The 16,717-nt window shown below is 38.5% G+C and overlaps 1 long non-coding RNA gene across 1 annotated transcript; it reads left to right on the top strand.

The window, feature by feature from the left end:
• Nucleotides 1-884: 884 nt before the first annotated feature.
• Nucleotides 885-6,062, top strand: LOC137976297 (uncharacterized). The gene is made up of 3 exons (XR_011117743.1): nucleotides 885-1,328; nucleotides 4,531-5,269; nucleotides 5,951-6,062. It is a non-coding gene; the product is annotated as an uncharacterized lncRNA (long non-coding RNA).
• The last annotated feature ends 10,655 nt before the right edge of the window (nucleotides 6,063-16,717 follow it).

The following is a 16,717-nucleotide window of genomic DNA, read 5'->3' as shown; positions in this document are numbered from 1 at the left end:
TTTCGTGAGTTTCCAAGCTTCGCAGCCATACATCAAAACTGCTCTGATAATTGTTTTGAACAATTGAACTTTCGTCTTCCTGCTAATTTCGTTACAGTCCCAAATTCTTCGCAACCTGTAGACAGTTTGTCTGGCTTTACTTAGTCTCTGTTGTATGTCTTTGGTCGCCACGCCTTCTTCATCCAGCAGTGCGCCTAGGTACTAGGTTTCCTTCATCAGCTCTGAATTGTTATGGCGGAATCTCACAAAACGCTTCAGGCATTAATTTGTGACATTTTGTTTCCGTGCGGAGATCGGGTGACTTCGAACGCGTAAGAAAAACTGCAAATTGGGGAGAGGCTTGTGAAGATTTGTCAGTTTTAAAAAAATGTCTGTTGTCGAGCGCGCGCAAGATGATGCGTTTGGTACCGGGTTGGGTAACGGTATGATTACCGGTATGTTGCGAAAAGCAATATGCCTCGTCAATATTCTAACATGGCCCCAAGGCTTTCAGGACAAACATCCATATTTGGTGTTGTCTTTTTTGTATCCAGTCTCTTTCGGGAATTTAGAGACAAAAGAAACTTTAAAAAGTTACAAAATAATTATCCCTAAAGCCTCAGAGCAAGTAAGAATATTGATATATCGAACGTGGCCTATTTGAGTAAAAAAAAACTTTGCAAAAGACGCACAAAAGTCTCCGACTGTCGCGAGAGCATTCGAAAACAAATTCTGCGAAGTTGAAAAAAAGACTAAAGACTTCTTTTTGTGTTTGCACTGGTTGGTTTTGTGGAAGCTGCTTTTGCACAGCGCGGAAAGACCTAGGAACGAGTTTAAGCCGAAAGTGTTACGCAATGTGGGTAGCGGGTCGCGTAAGAGATGACAACAGGAGACAACTCAGAAGACAAAGGGAAAATAGTCATTCTTTATATTCTTTTATTTACTCTCTTCCCACTCAACAAGATTTTGTGCTCAAAATGGTTACGTATATATCAGGATAGAAATTGCCCTACCCCTACCCTCTAGGCTGGGATGACAGCATTGCGTGACAAACAAATGACGAACCGCTGCAAAGTATTCAAGGTCAAGCAGCAATCGTTCAGATGTGGTAGTATTTTGGCGCTGTGCGAAGTAAGCAACTATCCACAAATGACTCAGCCGTTGCTGAGTTAGATGCAGTGGCGATCAGATGCGCCGAAATATGGTATTTGACCATTAAATACGATGACAGTTGGCGATGTAGATCAGACATTGTGTAAACAGAAGGAAACTGTACTGCTTTATATGTGCCGAATGGCGGGAAAAACACGTTAAATCGGCTTTTGGATCTGCTTTATGCAGCAAATAAGGTTAGAACATTTCGAAATTATCATCTCTGTGTCTATTTCAACTTAATATGGGTCAAGTCATGTGGCGCTTTCTAAAATATATGGGTAACCAGTCAATTGATATTTGACGACGGAAGGGCAAATATTTGCATTTTTAACGTACTTTGAAAAGCTCTCGCGTCGCTCACAATCATTTGCCCAAAGAAATTTTTACAGGAATCTGTAGACCATTCTTCTACGATTCAACCAGCAGAAGCTTAGTCCATTTGAAGGTTTCGCACATGATGAAAATTAACTATATTTACGAAGTACTTTTAAGTGAATGAAATACATGTCTTCGAAATTTAATCATTTTCCACCCAAAACGACAGCACAACATTCACTAAAATCGACCAAGCACACATTTAAACATTGCACAAAAATATTTGAGTGTTCTAAAGACGGACGAATAATGTCGTTTTGCATGCGAGACTCTCAAAGTTGTTTAATAAAATGGTGCGTGACATGGCGATTTTAACGGAATTTGATAATTTGCATATTTCTCTCAAATAAACGGATACTTTGCCGAAAAAACTGTCCAGTACTTATTGTCATGCCCTAGCCTATCTACCATGAAAATATGAGCCAAATCGAATTTTCGACCCTTGCCGCGAAATTAAGAATTTGTCTGATTTTTACAGGCAGCCACTCTTAAGTGGCTCAAACCATTGTCAACACTTGAAAGAAACGTTCTTATTAGAAGGATTGACACTACAACACTTCATCACTTAACAGCAATGTTATGGGTACTATATCAAACACCAATTATTGCTAAAAAAGATTTGTTTATTTTTGTGACGCAAAACGTTACCTTGGCAAAAGGAAAGCCCTGCAAGAACACCCCTTATTTTGGTTTTACCTCCTCGTATCTCAACAACGAATTCGGTGACCACCATTTTTTATTTCTGAAATGTGATCAGCATGCCAGAATAGAACTTTGTGCAAAGTTTAAAAAAATCAGAGCCACCTTAAATAATTGAAAATTTAAATGAGCTCTGAATCCGCTGGACAGAATTCTTTTAAACTTTGCAGAGGGTTTTATCTTGGCCTGCTTATGACTCTTGTGCAATAAAAAACTTGGGGTCGCCCAGTTCGTTTTTCAGATGTGAGCAACTAAATCCAAAATATAGGGTGTCTTGGCAAGGCATTCCTGTTGCCATGGTAACTTGTTACGTCACAAAAATGACTGCATTTTGTTCAGCAATAATTGATGTTTCACATGGTACCATAACATTTCTGTTATGTGATAAAGTGTTGTAGTGTCATTCCTTCTAATAACAAGGCCACTTGAATGTGTTGAAAGTGTATTATTATTATTATTATTATTATTATTATTATTATTATTATTATTATTATTATTATTAAGCAGTGTTCTCAAAACTCAAAAGATACTACTCCACTCACTGATAGCTCAACTGGTAGAGCAGTGTACCGCTATACCGGTATCACTGTCAGAGGTTATGGGTTCAACTCAGGTCTTTCTATCGTTACTACTTAAGTAGCGTTCACAACTCTGCGATGATATCAAACATCGATGTGTTCCAAGCCGCAGTTAAAATATATGACTTTCATATATTCAATGTTGTTGAGGTAGGAAATTGTTGAGGAAATTGTTGAGGTAGGAAATTTGAGACGTTTTAAAATAGCTCTTAAATCATACATGTGTATTTCTTAGGTTCCACTTATAAACATATATTTTTGATTTTTATTTTGGAAGTTTATTTACATAGGGTTAACCTCTTAAACTTCTTTTTAGGGTATTACTTGTATTTATTTGTTTATGATACCTTAAATAAAGTATGTATATGTATATATGTATAAACAAATAACGTCTTTGTTTCGATATGCAAGTAATCTCTGGTTTAGTGCCAACGAGCCAACCAAGCGAAGAGGCGAGGCTGGCGAGGCGGCAGAGAATTGTGCCGCGCGAGGTAATGAGTACGCAGAAAAATTCTCGTTCGAGCTTCAAAAAGTGTAACTACATGTAATGTAGATTCCCCTGAGACTTCGTTTTGAGCCAATTGCAACGATGGAACAATGAGAGCGAATGCAAAGACGTGTTAGATTTTAATGTGACAACCAAGTGCTGGCACACGCTCCGCCCCTTTTAATATAAGTTTGTTGAGACGTGTTGGGAAGGTGACTTCCTGCTGTTGTGTATATTGAACTGTTAATAATTTCATAGAGTAAATACAGTAGTCAAGAGACCAAATTGAACGAGCATGTTAGCCACTGAATTGAGCCAGCGTGTTCCCTCCCACCTTGGTTATAATTACAATGGGTAATTATATGGTTTTCACAGTGACGTCATCAAAATTAATTCTAAAATCAAAACCGTGAGGTCTTCCGTGTTTTTATCTATACGGGGTTGAAGATGACCTAGAAATAAATTTCTTTACAAGTTACCAGTTCCGTAACGTTTTCGGTTTTGAAAATATTATACAGCATTTTGAATTTGCTTGACACCGGATACTGAAATCCGCTTTTGATTGAAAAAATGTTTTTCGTTGTGATTGTCCGTAGTTTAAACATTTTAAGTATATTAGGAGATGTGTTTATACTAAAGTGCACTTGTGAGTGAAAAGTATGCGCTTTCATGGCAACGTTGATTTCTTGTCGCCAGGTGGTACACCAAGGAGTAACTGCAAAATACTCCGCCACATCGAGTATCTTAAGTAGCTGGCTACGCGGTACGCGGAAAGAATTAAAGTCAAGATGGTGTCTACGCGGTACGCGGAAAGAAGTAAAACCCTCGTTTACTAATTAAGCCTAAGCACTCGTTTAAAATTTTAGCTTTCATTTTACGGTTCGGTTAACTACTCTTTTTACCGAGACCGTGTGAAGAATATAGCACTTGTTTATTGATTAAGCCTAAGCACTCGTTTAAAATTTTAGCTTTCATTTTACGGTTCGCTTAGGGTTAGGGTTAGGGTACACTAGAATTTAAATTTTCCACGTACCGCGTACCGCGTAGCCAGCTACTTAAGATACTTCGCCATCTTGACTTTACTTCTTTCCGCGTACCGCGTAGACAGCTTGTTAAGATACTTCTAGGGTTAGGGTTAGGGTTAGGGTTAGTGCATATTCTTCACACAGTCTCAGCTTGAAATCGATTACAGATTCAGCAGGGCAATCAAAGAATGGTTGAAGAGGCAATGTTTTACACCATTTGCTTACTTCACAGCTCCCAAGTCCTATTACCCACAGGTTTTCACCACCACATATGACAATGATTTACCCAAGTTATGCCCTCCAAAGGCGCACAAACTATCTGAAAAGCAGGTGAATGAAATGATGAACTGGAGAGCAATGTATGGTCAGAGTGTCCCCCAGAAAACAGTGTGAAACATGACAACAAAGGACAATCCAGAAACTCTGCCCATAAATTTGTATGCAGCGAACTCTCTGACTGTACAGTCCCTAGATTTCACAATGGTGAGTGAAGCAGCAGCAGTCCCAGTGCCGTATAGGGAAACAACAGAGACTTTTTACAAACTAAGCCAGATTGTCTGTGTTAAAGCTGATTCCAGTGATACTCATCAATTGTTCATAATGGTCTGTCTGCAAGAGAATGTGAGTGTTGACATGAAGAGGGGGAAAGCCAAAGTGTTTATTCAAGATCCTTTCAATCCAGTGCTGTTCAGGGAAGATGCAGAGAGATATGTCGATGTGAGCAACAGTTTTGCCCTAACCTGCCATAACTACCGTGAAGATACCTTAATTAGAACTTGAAGAAGACGATCTTATCCTTCTCCTTGATGTGCTTCACCATACCAATGAAGTCGTCACTGTCGCAGAGGCAGCTGAGTCAGTTGAGATGACAGAAACGGCAGTCGATGAAGAACAACATGAGCGGATGCCAAGGAGACAAAAGACGCACAGGAGGCAGTTCGAATTTGATTTTTTCTACCATGAATAGAAAGGTAAAGCAAGCAAACAAATATGGTGAACAATGATAAACATTTTTGGGGATCAAGGAAACAGCGCAAAATTTTTCGGGATCAAGGGAACGTGAGCTAAAAACATTTCTGGGAACAAGGGGTTTTATTAATGGGGAACAAGGGATAAAATCCAAAAAGACTAAGGGATCAAGGGAACATGTAACCCCCCTGGGAGGGGCTCTCTAAAATGTTCAAGAATGATCTTGAAATGTTTTTCAATGCATTGGAAACGCTTCACAAAGCTTTCTTAAAAAAATTAAATACTTCCCGGGTTGTTTCATCTTCGAAGTGACAAATATAAACTCAGTGATGAAATGGTATATGAAATGAATCATATATGAACTGCGGATATGAAATCAAGTGAAGTTATGATCTTTGCAGTTATGAACGCAATCTTTACAATTGCGTAGAGAAGCCTGAAAAATTAAAAATGAAAATATAAACTCAGTGTTCGTCACGGTTATCTTGAGCATGAGCTTCCTGCTCATGTTGTATTTTTATGGCCATTTAGCGCATTCTTCGGCAGCTGTTACATTATCCCTTCTGATCTATTCTTCAATGGCCTTCAAGTCACCTGAAAAGTAATGTCGGATTCTTTAGCCGCAAAGATCTGGATAAAGGTGTTTGTGCTTCGGCGCCTAAACGACTGTCATACTTTTATAGGTATGCGTATATTATCTGGCGACTGAATATAAACAAAGACCAGACGGGAGTAATCAAATTGGTTCTTGTCCTACTGTGGAGTCATTTTATTTTGCTTTGGTAAGTCTAGATTCAGGTTGCTCGTTCTCAGTAAGTGCGGTGAAAGTGGAACAGCTTAAGATGTTAACCGTGAAAAACCTGTACTAAAAGAGGTGAAAAATGCTTCCTGCTGATATGGTGTTTCATCGGAGCACATTGAAATTGCGTTGTTTTATTCTGAATCTTTTTCCCCTGCAAAAACTCGACATCGTAATCAGCACACCAAAAGGAGAATAGGGAGATTGGAGCCATATAAGATCTGATCGTACCCTGCGAACAGAGTCTCTTTTGAAAGATCAAAAGAGACTCTGCTCGCAGGGTAATCTGATCGATACTGTTGACCGATTAACGGTGTCACTCGGAGTCGTTTCAGTCCGCATTCACAGGATCAGCTAAATACAAATTAATATCAGTTTGAGAGCAAGGTATGATAGATTTTTATTAGAAGAAATTTTATGAACATCTTACATACATGCCGCAGGAAAGAAGGACTGCAAGAGTTTTTTCGTGACAATGGTTTGAATGACTGCATGTCATTCGTCAGTGGCTTTCGTGGGTAACGCGGTCGAAAGCCGGACACGATGGGACAGCTATTCTTAGAGTTATTTTCATAGAGTTATGTCGTAGAGTTAAGAGTTAAGTTTCCAAAATCCTGAATTCACGATTTTGGACTGCCAAAATCCCGAATTCATGATTTTGGACTGACAAAAATCCTGAATTCAAGACTTTGGACTGACAAAATCCTGAATTCAAGATTTTGGACTGACAAAATCCCGAATTCAAGATTTTGGACTGACAAAATCCCGAATTCAAGATTTTGGACTGCCAAAATCCCGAATTCAAGATTTTGGACTGACAAAATCCCGAATTCAAGATTTTGGACTGCAAAATCCCGAATTCAAGAATTTGGACTGCCAAAATCTTGAATTCAGGATTTTGGCAGTCGTTAACTCTAACTCTAAGTCATAACTCTACGGAAATAACTCTATTGATAGTTAACCTCCGGACACGAAAGCTTAACCTTGAATTTTGCAAGGTGAAAACTAAATTGGCTGCCTCTGCGTCTTGGAAATTTCAAAGTTGTAAAACATCAAATAGATTTTTATTTTCAGAGCATTTGCTGCTCAATGAGTACGCATTGTATGTTGATTACAGCGACATTTTCAAGGTTCTTGTGTTTCGTTGGATTGTCACCTTACCGCATGCAGTGCACTAATTATTAATTTTTCAGAACTGATACGTATGACAATACTGTATTGTTTTCTGAATGTTTTTCATTGCTTCACTGTGAACCTTAGGAACCGCGTTGCAAATGATTTCTAATGAGTTAAAAATGATCTTCAATGCATTTTCGTTTTCGTTCAGGAAGGCTTTGTCAATGTTTTCAAGTGCATTATAGATGATCCGTAATGCATTCGGAATGTTGCAAAATGCTGACGTATTCTTGGGTTGCACGTGACGTCACAAAAAAATATAATACAAGACTAAAGAGCTGTTTGAGATTTTATCTTGAACAGCTACAAGAGCTTTTAAAAATATATCTGTTTGCAAGTTTTCAGCTCAGTACCATGCTTCGTTTCGAAAATAGAGCAGTTTGAATTCCACAGTTTTTCATAGTGCGTGACATGTTGACGGCCTTCGAAAAACATGCCAATTGCATAAAAACATCGATTTCCCTCATGTTTTTGTGACCTAAACAGCTAATATACTAGAAAACGTGTCTATACGAATGTTTACTGGCTCATTATAAAGCAGAAAGTGTTCAAGACAGCCAAACTAAATTCCAGATGTTTCTACAGGTTTCCGGCCACCATGTTGGTGTACTTCACCAGTACACCAACATGGCGCCTCCATACTAAACTCTAAAAATTTGAGTAATACATTTCGCCGAATAACTCAAGTAAGGAGGATCGCACAGCCCTGAGACTTGGAGCCGTTGTTTATTTACTCTTCTTCTATAACATTTCAAGCAAGCAAACAAATATGGTGAACAATGATAAACATTTTTGGGGATCAAGGGAACAGCGCAAAAATTTTCGGGATCAAGGGAACGTGAGCTAAAAACATTTCTGGGAACAAGGGGTTTTATTAATGGGGAACAAGGGATAAAATCCAAAAAGACTAAGGGATCAAGGGAACATGTAACCCCCCTGGGAGGGGCTCTCTAAAATGTTCAAGAATGATCTTGAAATGTTTGTCAATGCATTGGAAACGCTTCACAAAGCTTTCTTAAAAAAATTAAATACTTCCCGGGTTGTTTCATCTTCGAAGTGACAAATATAAACTCAGTGATGAAATGGTATATGAAATGAATCATATATGAACTGCGGATATAAAATCAAGTGAAGTTATGATCTTCGCAGTTATGAACGCAATCTTTACAATTGCGTAGAGAAGCCTGAAAAATTAAAAATGAAAATATAAACTCAGTGTTCGTCACGGTTATCTTGAGCATGAGCTTCCTGCTCATGTTTTATTTTTATGGCCATTTAGCGCATTCTTCGGCAGCTGTTACATTATCCCTTCTGATCTATTCTTCAATGGCCTTCAAGTCACCTGAAATGTAATGTCGGATTCTTTAGCCGCAAAGATCTGGATAAAGGTTTTCGTGCTTCGGCGCCTAAACGACTGTCATACTTTTATAGGTATGCGTATATTATCTGGCGACTAAATATAAACAAAGACCAGACAGGAGTAATCAAATTGGTTCTTGTCCTACTGTGGAGTCATTTTATTTTGCTTTGGTAAGTCTAGATTCAAGTTGCTCGTTCTCAGTAAGTGCGGTGAAAGTGGAACAGCTTAAGATGTTAACCGTGAAAAACCTGTACTAAAAGAGGTGAAAAATGCTTCCTGCTGATATGGTGTTTCATCGGAGCACATTGAAATTGCGTTGTTTTATTCTGAATCTTTTTCCCCTGCGAAATCTCGACATCGTAATCAGCACACCAAAAGGAGAATAGGGAGATTCGAGCCATATCAGATCTGATCGTACCCTGCGAACAGAGTCTCTTTGGAAGATGGAAAGAGATTCTGCTCGCAGGGCAATCTGATCGATACCCTCGACCGATTAACGGTGTCACTCGGAGTCGTTTCAGTCCGCATTCACAGGATCAGTTAAATACAAATTAATATCAGTTTGAGAGCAAGGTATGATAGATTTTTATTAGAAGAAATTTTATGAACATCTTACATACATTCCGCAGGAAAGAAGGACTGCAAGAGCTTTTTCGTGACAAGGGTTTGAATGACTGCATGTCATTCGTCAGTGGCTTTCGTGGGTAACCGGGTCGAAAGCCGGACACGATGGGACAGCTATTCTTAGAGTTATTTTCAGGGAGTTATGTCGTAGAGTTAAGAGTTAAGTTTCCAAAATCCTGAATTCACGATTTTGGACTGCCAAAATCCCGAATTCAAGAGTTTGGAGTGCCAAAATCCCGAATTCAAGATTTTGGACTGACAAAAATCCTGAATTCAAGACTTTGGACTGACAAAATCCCAAATTCAAGATTTTGGACTGACAAAAATCCTGAATTCAAGATTTTGGACTGACAAAATCCCGAATTCAAGATTTTGGACTGCCAAAATCCCGAATTCAAGATTTTGGACTGACAAAATCCCGAATTCAAGATTTTGGACTGCAAAATCCCGAATTCAAGAATTTGGACTGCCAAAATCTTGAATTCAGGATTTTGGCAGTCGTTAACTCTAACTCTAAGTCATAACTCTACGGAAATAACTCTATTGATAGTTAACCTCCCGACACGAAAGCTTAACCTTGAATTTTGCAAGGTGAAAACTAAATTGGCTGCCTCTGCGTCTCGGAAATTTCAAAGTTGTAAAACATCAAATAGATTTTTATTTTCAGAGCATTTGCTGCTCAATGAGTACGCATTGTATGTTGATTACAGCGACATTTTCAAGGTTCTTGTGTTTCGTTGGATTGTCACCTTACCGCATGCAGTGCACTAATTATTAATTTTTCAGAACTGATACGTATGACAATACTGTATTGTTTTCTGAATGTTTTTCATTGCTTCACTGTGAACCTTAGGAACCGCGTTGCAAATGATTTCTAATGAGTTAAAAATGATCTTCAATGCATTTTCGTTTTCGTTCAGGAAGGCTTTGTCAATGTTTTCAAGTGCATTATAGATGATCCGTAATGCATTCGGAATGTTGCAAAATGCTGACGTATTCTTGGGTTGCACGTGACGTCACAAAAAAATATAATACAAGAGTAAAGAGATCAGCTACAAGAGCTTTTAAAAATATATCTGTTTGCAAGTTTTCAGCTCAGTACCATGCTTCGTTTCGAAAATAGAGCAGTTTGAATTTCACAGTTTTTCATAGTGCGTGACATGTTGACGGCTTTCGAAAAACATGCCAATTGCATAAAAACATCGTTTTCCCTCATGTTTTTGTGACCTAAACAGCTAATATACTTGAAGACGTGTCTATACGAATGTTTACTGGCTCATTATACAGCAGAAAGTGTTGAAGACAGCCAAACTAAATTCCAGATGTTTCTACAGGTTTCCGGCCGCCATGTTGGTGTACTTCACCAGTAGGTGAAGTACACCAACATGGCGCCTCCATACTAAACTCTACAAATTTGAGTAATACATTTCGCCGAATAACTCAAGTAAGGAATATCGCACAGCCCTGAGACTTGGAGCCGTTGCTTATTTACTCCTCTTCTATAACATTTCAAGCAAGCAAACAAATATGGTGAACAATGATAAACATTTTTGGGGATCAAGGGAACAGCGCAAAAATTTTCGGGATCAAGGGAACGTGAGCTAAAAACATTTCTGGGAACAAGGGGTTTTATTAATGGGGAACAAGGGATAAAATCCAAAAAGACTAAGGGATCAAGGGAACATGTAACCCCCCTGGGAGGGGCTCTCTAAAATGTTCTAGAATGATCTTGAAATGTTTTTCAATGCATTGGAAACGCTTCACAAAGCTTTCTTAAAAAAATTAAATACTTCCCGGGTTGTTTCATCTTCGAAGTGACAAATACAAACTCAGTGATGAAATGGTATATGAAATGAATCATATATGAACTGCGGATATGAAATCAAGTGAAGTTATGATCTTCGCAGTTATGAACGCAATCTTTACAATTGCGTAGAGAAGCCTGAAAAATTAAAAATGAAAATATAAACTCAGTGTTCGTCACGGTTATCTTGAGCATGAGCTTCCTGCTCATGTTGTATTTTTATGGCCATTTAGCGCATTCTTCGGCAGCTGTTACATTATCCCTTCTGATCTATTCTTCAATGGCCTTCAAGTCACCTGAAAAGTAATGTCGGATTCTTTAGCCGCAAAGATCTGGATAAAGGTTTTCGTGCTTCGGCGCCCAAACGACTGTCATACTTTTATAGGTATGCGTATATTATCTGGCGACTGAATATAAACAAAGACCAGACGGGAGTAATCAAATTGGTTCTTGTCCTACTGTGGAGTCATTTTATTTTGCTTTGGTAAGTCTAGATTCAAGTTGCTCGTTCTCAGTAAGTGCGGTGAAAGTGGAACAGCTTAAGATGTTAACCGTGAAAAACCTGTACTAAAAGAGGTGAAAAATGCTTCCTGCTAATATGGTGTTTCATCGGAGCACATTGAAATTGCGTTGTTTTATTCTGAATCTTTTTCCCCTGCAAAAACTCGACATCGTAATCAGCACACCAAAAGGAGAATAGGGAGATTCGAGCCATATCAGATCTCATCGTACCCTGCGAACAGAGTCTCTTTGGAAGATCGAAAGAGACTCTGCTCGCAGGGTAATCTGATCGATACTCTTGACCGATTAACGGTGTCACTCGGAGTCGTTTCAGTCCGCATTCACAGGATCAGCTAAATACAAATTAATATCAGTTTGAGAGCAAGGTATGATAGATTTTTATTAGAAGAAATTTTATGAACATCTTACATACATGCCGCAGGAAAGAAGGACTGCAAGAGTTTTTTCGTGACAATGGTTTGAATGACTGCATTTCATTCGTCAGTGGCTTTCGTGGGTAACGCGGTCGAAAGCCGGACACGATGGGACAGCTATTCTTAGAGTTATTTTCATAGAGTTGTGTCGTAGAGTTAAGAATTAAGTTTCCAAAATCCTGAATTCACGATTTTGGACTGCCAAAATCCCGAATTCAAGAGTTTGGACTGCCAAAATCCCGAATTCAAGAGTTTGGACTGACAAAAATCCTGAATTCAAGACTTTGGACTGACAAAATCCTGAATTCAAGATTTTGGACTGACAAAATCCCGAATTCAAGATTTTGGACTGCCAAAATCCCGAATTCAAGATTTTGGACTGACAAAATCCCGAATTCAAGAGTGTGGACTGCCAAAATCCCGAATTCAAGAATTTGGACTGCCAAAATCTTGAATTCAGGATTTTGGCAGTCGTTAACTCTAACTCTAAGTCATAACTCTACGGAAATAACTCTATTGATAGTTAACCTCCGGACACGAAAGCTTAACCTTGAATTTTGCAAGGTGAAAACTAAATTGGCTGCCTCTGCGTCTTGGAAATTTCAAAGTTGTAAAACATCAAATAGATTTTTATTTTCAGAGCATTTGCTGCTCAATGAGTACGCATTGTATGTTGATTACAGCGACATTTTCAAGGTTCTTGTGTTTCGTTGGATTGTCACCTTACCGCATGCAGTGCACTAATCATTAATTTTTCAGAACTGATACGTATGACAATACTGTATTGTTTTCTGAATGTTTTTCATTGCTTCACTGTGAACCTTAGGAACCGCGTTGCAAATGATTTCTAATGAGTTAAAAATGATCTTCAATGCATTTTCGTTTTCGTTCAGGAACTTTGTCAATGCTTTCAAGTGCATTATAGATGATCCGTAATGCATTCGGAATGTTGCAAAATGCTGACGTATTCTTGGGTTGCACGTGACGTCACAAAAAAATATAATACAAGACTAAAGAGCTGTTTGAGATTTTATCTTGATCAGCTACAAGAGCTTTTAAAAATATATCTGTTTGCAAGTTTTCAGCTCAGTACCATGCTTCGTTTCGAAAATAGAGCAGTTCGAATTCCACAGTTTTTCATAGTGCGTGACATGTTGACGGCTTTCGAAAAACATGCCAATTGCATAAAAACATCGATTTCCCTCATGTTTTTGTGACCTAAACAGCTAATATACTAGAAAACGTGTCTATACGAATGTTTACTGGCTCATTATACAGCAGAAAGTGTTGAAGACAGCCAAACTAAATTCCAGATGTTTCTACAGGTTTCCGGCCGCCATGTTGGTGTACTTCACCAGTACACCAACATGGCGCCTCCATACTAAACTCTACAAATTTGAGTAATACATTTCGCCGAATAACTCAAGTAAGGAATATCGCACAGCCCTGAGACTTGGACCCGTTGTTTATTTATTCCTCTTCTATAACATTTCAAGCAAGCAAACAAATATGGTGAACAATGATAAACATTTTTGGGGATCAAGGGAACGTGAGCTAAAAACATTTCTGGGAACAAGGGGTTTTAATGGGGAACAAGGGATAAAATCCAAAAAGACTAAGGGATCAAGGGAACATGTAACCCCCCTGGGAGGGGCTCTCTAAAATGTTCAAGAATGATCTTGAAATGTTTTTCAATGCATTGGAAACGCTTCACAAAGCTTTCTTAAAAAAATTAAATACTTCCCGGGTTGTTTCATCTTCGAAGTGACAAATACAAACTCAGTGATGAAATGGTATATGAAATGAATCATATATGAACTGCGGATATGAAATCAAGTGAAGTTATGATCTTCGCAGTTATGAACGCAATCTTTACAATTGCGTAGAGAAGCCTGAAAAATTAAAAATGAAAATATAAACTCAGTGTTCGTCACGGTTATCTTGAGCATGAGCTTCCTGCTCATGTTGTATTTTTATGGCCATTTAGCGCATTCTTCGGCAGCTGTTACATTATCCCTTCTGATCTATTCTTCAATGGCCTTCAAGTCACCTGAAAAGTAATGTCGGATTCTTTAGCCGCAAAGATCTGGATAAAGGTTTTCGTGCTTCGGCGCCCAAACGACTGTCATACTTTTATAGGTATGCGTATATTATCTGGCGACTGAATATAAACAAAGACCAGACGGGAGTAATCAAATTGGTTCTTGTCCTACTGTGGAGTCATTTTATTTTGCTTTGGTAAGTCTAGATTCAAGTTGCTCGTTCTCAGTAAGTGCGGTGAAAGTGGAACAGCTTAAGATGTTAACCGTGAAAAACCTGTACTAAAAGAGGTGAAAAATGCTTCCTGCTGATATGGTGTTTCATCGGAGCACATTGAAATTGCGTTGTTTTATTCTGAATCTTTTTCCCCTGCAAAAACTCGACATCGTAATCAGCACACCAAAAGGAGAATAGGGAGATTCGAGCCATATCAGATCTCATCGTACCCTGCGAACAGAGTCTCTTTGGAAGATCGAAAGAGACTCTGCTCGCAGGGTAATCTGATCGATACTCTTGACCGATTAACGGTGTCACTCGGAGTCGTTTCAGTCCGCATTCACAGGATCAGCTAAATACAAATTAATATCAGTTTGAGAGCAAGGTATGATAGATTTTTATTAGAAGAAATTTTATGAACATCTTACATACATGCCGCAGGAAAGAAGGACTGCAAGAGTTTTTTCGTGACAATGGTTTGAATGACTGCATGTCATTCGTCAGTGGCTTTCGTGGGTAACGCGGTCGAAAGCCGGACACGATGGGACAGCTATTCTTAGAGTTATTTTCATAGAGTTGTGTCGTAGAGTTAAGAATTAAGTTTCCAAAATCCTGAATTCACGATTTTGGACTGCCAAAATCCCGAATTCAAGAGTTTGGACTGCCAAAATCCCGAATTCAAGAGTTTGGACTGACAAAAATCCTGAATTCAAGACTTTGGACTGACAAAATCCTGAATTCAAGATTTTGGACTGACAAAATCCCGAATTCAAGATTTTGGACTGCCAAAATCCCGAATTCAAGATTTTGGACTACCAAAATCCCGAATTCAAGAGTGTGGACTGCCAAAATCCCGAATTCAAGAATTTGGACTGCCAAAATCTTGAATTCAGGATTTTGGCAGTCGTTAACTCTAACTCTAAGTCATAACTCTACGGAAATAACTCTATTGATAGTTAACCTCCGGACACGAAAGCTTAACCTTGAATTTTGCAAGGTGAAAACTAAATTGGCTGCCTCTGCGTCTTGGAAATTTCAAAGTTGTAAAACATCAAATAGATTTTTATTTTCAGAGCATTTGCTGCTCAATGAGTACGCATTGTATGTTGATTACAGCGACATTTTCAAGGTTCTTGTGTTTCGTTGGATTGTCACCTTACCGCATGCAGTGCACTAATCATTAATTTTTCAGAACTGATACGTATGACAATACTGTATTGTTTTCTGAATGTTTTCCATTGCTTCACTGTGAACCTTAGGAACCGCGTTGCAAATGATTTCTAATGAGTTAAAAATGATCTTCAATGCATTTTCGTTTTCGTTCAGGAACTTTGTCAATGCTTTCAAGTGCATTATAGATGATCCGTAATGCATTCGGAATGTTGCAAAATGCTGACGTATTCTTGGGTTGCACGTGACGTCACAAAAAAATATAATACAAGACTAAAGAGCTGTTTGAGATTTTATCTTGATCAGCTACAAGAGCTTTTAAAAATATATCTGTTTGCAAGTTTTCAGCTCAGTACCATGCTTCGTTTCGAAAATAGAGCAGTTCGAATTCCACAGTTTTTCATAGTGCGTGACATGTTGACGGCTTTCGAAAAACATGCCAATTGCATAAAAACATCGATTTCCCTCATGTTTTTGTGACCTAAACAGCTAATATACTAGAAAACGTGTCTATACGAATGTTTACTGGCTCATTATACAGCAGAAAGTGTTGAAGACAGCCAAACTAAATTCCAGATGTTTCTACAGGTTTCCGGCCGCCATGTTGGTGTACTTCACCAGTACACCAACATGGCGCCTCCATACTAAACTCTACAAATTTGAGTAATACATTTCGCCGAATAACTCAAGTAAGGAATATCGCACAGCCCTGAGACTTGGACCCGTTGTTTATTTATTCCTCTTCTATAACATTTCAAGCAAGCAAACAAATATGGTGAACAATGATAAACATTTTTGGGGATCAAGGGAACGTGAGCTAAAAACATTTCTGGGAACAAGGGGTTTTAATGGGGAACAAGGGATAAAATCCAAAAAGACTAAGGGATCAAGGGAACATGTAACCCCCCTGGGAGGGGCTCTCTAAAATGTTCAAGAATGATCTTGAAATGTTTTTCAATGCATTGGAAACGCTTCACAAAGCTTTCTTAAAAAAATTAAATACTTCCCGGGTTGTTTCATCTTCGAAGTGACAAATACAAACTCAGTGATGAAATGGTATATGAAATGAATCATATATGAACTGCGGATATGAAATCAAGTGAAGTTATGATCTTCGCAGTTATGAACGCAATCTTTACAATTGCGTAGAGAAGCCTGAAAAATTAAAAATGAAAATATAAACTCAGTGTTCGTCACGGTTATCTTGAGCATGAGCTTCCTGCTCATGTTGTATTTTTATGGCCATTTAGCGCATTCTTCGGCAGCTGTTACATTATCCCTTCTGATCTATTCTTCAATGGCCTTCAAGTCACCTGAAAAGTAATG

The sequence above is a fragment of the Montipora foliosa genome, chromosome 11, assembly GCF_036669935.1.
Source record: "Montipora foliosa isolate CH-2021 chromosome 11, ASM3666993v2, whole genome shotgun sequence".
NCBI lineage: Eukaryota > Metazoa > Cnidaria > Anthozoa > Scleractinia > Acroporidae > Montipora > Montipora foliosa.
Note: the sequence above shows the minus strand (reverse complement) of the source record. Positions and strands in the feature narration are given on the sequence as shown.